General features: G+C 37.8%; 1 long non-coding RNA gene and 1 pseudogene across 1 annotated transcript; both read left to right on the forward strand.

Annotated features, from left to right (window-relative positions):
• Nucleotides 1–1,619: 1,619 nt before the first annotated feature.
• LOC103593374 lies at nt 1,620–2,804 on the forward strand (annotated as a pseudogene).
• Nucleotides 2,805–3,236: 432 nt separating this feature from the next.
• LOC103593373 lies at nt 3,237–3,852 on the forward strand. The gene is made up of 4 exons (XR_550743.1): nt 3,237–3,282; nt 3,389–3,533; nt 3,656–3,748; nt 3,833–3,852. It is a non-coding gene; the product is annotated as an uncharacterized LOC103593373 (long non-coding RNA).
• The last annotated feature ends 1,096 nt before the right edge of the window (nt 3,853–4,948 follow it).

Below are 4,948 nucleotides of genomic sequence, written 5' to 3' on the forward strand. Positions count from 1 at the left end.
ACTAGTTAACCAGAGTGTAGCTAGTTGGGGTCTTATCAGAGCCTAAACAACATGGGGGAAGGGAAATACCCAACTCCAGCCCACTTTATCCATCCTAAGCAGTGATAAAAAAAAAAAACCTGAGAAACACTTGTGAAGTTTACAATCCAGAGGCACACATTCACTAAAAGGCTGGTACGTAATCGTAAGACTGTAGAACACTTCCTCACGCCCCACATCTTACCACCACGTTACTAAATGCCTATTGACAGCCGTTCTTTTTACCCTGTACATCATATCCAGCTAACAAGAAAAAATTGCAAGGTGTACTAAAATACAAAAAAACAGTTTGAAGAGATAGAGCAGGCATCAGAACAAGACATGGCAGGGATGCTGGAATTTTCAGACAAGACATTTAAAACAATGATTAATATGCTAAGGACTCTGATGGATAAAATAGCATGCAAGAACAGATAGACAATGTAAGCAGAGAGGTGGAAACCCTAGGAATAGAAAATAAACACTAGAGATCAAAAACACTAACAGAAATGGGGAAAGAAAGCCTTTGATAGGCTTGTTAGTAGACTGAATGCAATTGAGGAAAGAATGTCTGAGCTTGAGGTTATATTAACAGAAACCTCTAAAACTGAAAAGAAAAGAGGCAAAGACCAGGGGGAAAAAACAGAACAGAATATCTAAGAACTGTGAGGCAAATACGAAACATAATAGGAACATCAGAAGGAGAAGAGAGAAAAAACCAGAAGCAATATTTGAAGGAACGATGACTGAGAATTTCTCAAAATTAATGTCAGACACCAAACCACAGGTTCAGGAAGCTCCGAGAACAGTAAGCAGGATAAATGCTGAAAACAGAAACAAGAAAAACCGTACCTAGGCATATCATATTCAAACTACAGAAAATCAAAGATATGGAAAAAATCCTGAGAGAAGCCAGAGGAAAAAAAACACCTTACCTAAGGGGGAACAAAGAGAAGAATTACATTCGACTTCTCATAAACAATGCAAGCAAAAAGAGAGTGAAGTGAAACATATAAAATGTTGACAGGGAAAAAAATCACCACCTAGAATTCTGTAAAACTTGTAAACTACACTTGCAAAACTATCTTTCAAAAGTGAAAGATATCAAGACTTTCTCAGACAAACAAAAATTGAGAGCATTTGTTGCCAGTATGCCTGCCTTGCAAGAATTATTAAAAGAAGTTCTTTAGAGAGAAGAAATGTAATATAGGTCAGAAACTCGGATCTACATAGAGAAAGAGCACTAAAAAAGAAATAAATAAAAGTAACATAAAACCTTTTATTTTTCTTCCTTTTAATTGGCCTAACAGATAACAGTTTGTTCAAAATGATGAAGCAACAGTATATTCAATTGTTCATGTTTATACACAAGAGAAATGAATTGCAAGAATGCACAAGGGATGGAAGGGGGATTAGGATTATTTTGTTATTAGAAGGTACTCTCGAGCACAGTATGGCCGGCGACATTAGCTAGCGCTCGCTCAACTCTCTCTAACGGGGAGGCAGCGGACTACAAGAGACTGAACTGTATCTGCCTCTATTTCCAACAGACTCACGTTCAACTTTCGCTCACAAAAAAAGCCGGGAAAATTTTATTAATCCTTTTTTTAAAAAAGTTAATATAAAATTATAGCAAAAAAAGGAACCTGAACTTTAGTAACACAGCTGGAACAATCCGCAGTGGCAGCGGCGGGAGAAGAGATTTAATTTAGTTGATTTTCTGTGGTTGTTGGTTGTTCGCTAGTCTCACGGTGATGGAAGCTGCACATTTTTTCGAAGGTACCGAGAAGCTGCTGGAGGTTTGGTTCTCCCGGCAGCAACCCGACGCAAACCAAGGATCTGGGGATCTTCGCACTATCCCAAGACCTGAGTGGGATGTACTTTTGAAGGATGTGCAATGTTCAATCATAAGTGTGACAAAAACTGACAAGCAGGAAGCTTATGTACTCAGTGAGAGTAGCATGTTTGTCTCCAAGTGACGTTTCATTTTGAAGACATGTGGTACCACCCTCTTGCTGAAAGCACTGGTTCCCCTGTTGAAGCTTGCTAGGGATTACAGTGGGTTTGACTCAATTCAAAGCTTCTTTTATTCTTGTATTTCATAGCTTCTTTTATTCTCGGAAGAATTTCATGAAGCCTTCTCACCAAGAGTACCCACACCGGAATTTCCAGGAAGAAATAGAGTTTCTTAATGCAATTTTCCCAAATGGAGCAGCATACTGTATGGGACGTATGAATTCAGACTGTTGGTACTTGTATACTCTGGATTTCCCAGAGAGTCGGGTAATCAGTCAGCCAGATCAAACCCTGGAAATTCTGATGAGTGAGCTTGACCCAGCAGTTATGGACCAGTTCTACATGAAAGATGGTGTTACTGCAAAGGATGTCACTCGTGAGAGTGGAATTCGTGACCTGGTACCAGGTTCTGTCATTGATGCCACACTGTTCAATCCTTGTGGGTATTCAATGAATGGAATGAAATCGGATGGAACTTATTGGACTATTCACATCACTCCAGAACCAGAATTTTCTTATGTTAGCTTTGAAACAAACTTAAGTCAGACCTCCTATGATGACCTGATCAGGAAAGTTGTGGAAGTCTTCAAGCCAGGAAAATTTGTGACCACCTTGTTTGTTAATCAGAGTTCTAAATGTCACACAGTGCTTTCTTCTCCCCAGAAGACTGAAGGTTTTAAACGTCTTGATTGTCAGAGTGCTATGTTCAATGATTACAATTTTGTTTTTTTACCAGTTTTGCCAAGAAGCAGCAGCAACAGCAGAGTTGAATAAGAAAAATGAAAAAACGCAAAAAGAGAACACACATAGAAGGTGGTGGCTGCTATTTAGATTTTGAAACTGGGGGCCATGCTTTCCATAACCACCACCTTGTAGTTGTAGAAAGCCCTAGATGTAATGATAGTGTAATCATTTTGAATTGTATGCATTATTATATCAAGGAGTTAGATATCTTGCATGAATGCTGTCTTCTGTGTTTAGGTAATCTTTGCCACTCTTGCTGTGAAATTGAAGTGCATGTAGAAAAAAACTTTTACTATATGGAACTTTACAACACTTGTGAAAGCAATTCAATTTGGTTTATTAGGCACAGTGTAATATTTCTCCAGGTATCATCCAAAATTCCCCACAGACAAGGCTTTCGTCCTCATTAGGTGTTGGCCTTAGCGATCTTATATTTATTTTATATTTTCTTCCCTGAACAGATGGAGCAGCGTACTGTATGGGACGTATGAATTCAGACTGTTGGTATGTTTGATGCAATTTTCTGAGTTTTTTTGATGGTGGTTCTATGTAAAATTTATTTTAAACTGCTAATTGTCATTTTTAGAAATGATTTTTTTCTTTTTTATAGGTACTTGTATACTCTGGATTTCCCAGAGAGTCGGGTAATCAGTCAGCCAGATCAAACCCTGGAAATTCTGATGAGTGAGCTTGACCCAGCAGTTATGGACCAGTTCTACATGAAAGATGGTGTTACTGCAAAGGATGTCACTCGTGTAAGCATATTCAATAATAATTGTTTCTGGATTCTTCTGCATGGGAACTAAAGTTTTGTTTAACTCATTCTCAGTTTACTTTTCAAATTTGTGTTTAATTTAGATTCTGTTCTTTTTCCTAGGAGAGTGGAATTCGTGACCTGATACCAGGTTCTGTCATTGATGCCACACTGTTCAATCCTTGTGGGTATTCAATGAATGGAATGAAATCGGATGTAAGTAATTATATTTTGCTTCATTAATTATTTATATATTTAAATGTACTCTTTCCATTATTAACACAGAGCTTTTTCTCTAAGGGAACTTATTGGACTATTCAGCTCCCTGCATTTGTAGTCCTTTAATAGATTTCTTCCCTCACCAGTGTCTTCCTCCCAACCCCCCAAATAAAGCACTGTTACACTGTGGGTTTATATACTATATCCTTACACCGCAGACAGAGTAGAGAGGGGATGGTCCCTGGGCTTTTAAGGACATGGGGATTGGGCCTCCATTCTATTGGCATGGGCTCTTTTGAAAGATGTGACAAAAATAAACATCTCCAGTGTTGATTGGCAGGGAAAACCCACAGGTTGAAGATTGAGATTAGGGTGTACTGGCTGAAGTGGGTGGAAACCATATGCTATTCCGTGCTCTTTAGTAAATGAGATCAGTTTCTAAGGAGCACCATGCCTTTACTAGCTTGCTAAGTAGTATAAAAGGATTTTTATCACTAAATTGATTAACAGGGAGAGAGTTAGCATAAAGGTTGTACTGGATTCAACAAGTCAAGTTAGCTTGGATCATTCACCTTAACTTGCTTAGCAGTCATTATCACTAATTTCCATTAGTAGTGTACTGTAAACTTTGATTCAAAGCAGAATCATTGTTTTTTCCATTGTGGGACTTTGTGATGCATTTGTGTGTTCTGACTTCATCTGTTCCTCTAACTATGGTGTTTTTTTCACCATGGAAGTCACAGGATCAAATGAATGACTGCCCAGGAAAAGAATTATCCAGATTATTCCGATATAAATCATGAAGCAGAATATGTGAATGAATAAATAATACATGACATACAAAATTCCAAAATATTCAATGGGAAATGACTAGAAATATATAAGCTTTCAAGAGTCGGCATCTTTTGATTATATTTGCAAATACTGTGGGATTTAAGCAACTGAGAACTGCAAAGTTGGCTAAATTTTGTATTTCTTGTCCTCACAATATTTTTTAATAAATAATTTCTGGATTGATGCAGTGATGTTTTGAACAATATTTTTTTAATAAATAATTTCTGGATTGATGCAAAAAAAAAGAAGGTACTCTCACTCTACCCATGAAGTTGACTCGGATTAGTTGTAAATGTATATTGCAAACTCTTGGGCAACCACAGAAAAAGGAGGTGGAGGAAGAGGGGGAGGAGAGGGGGGAGG

The sequence above is a fragment of the Galeopterus variegatus genome, unplaced genomic scaffold (assembly GCF_000696425.1).
Source record: "Galeopterus variegatus unplaced genomic scaffold, G_variegatus-3.0.2 Scaffold1331, whole genome shotgun sequence".
In the NCBI taxonomy this organism is placed as follows: Eukaryota; Metazoa; Chordata; class Mammalia; order Dermoptera; family Cynocephalidae; genus Galeopterus; species Galeopterus variegatus.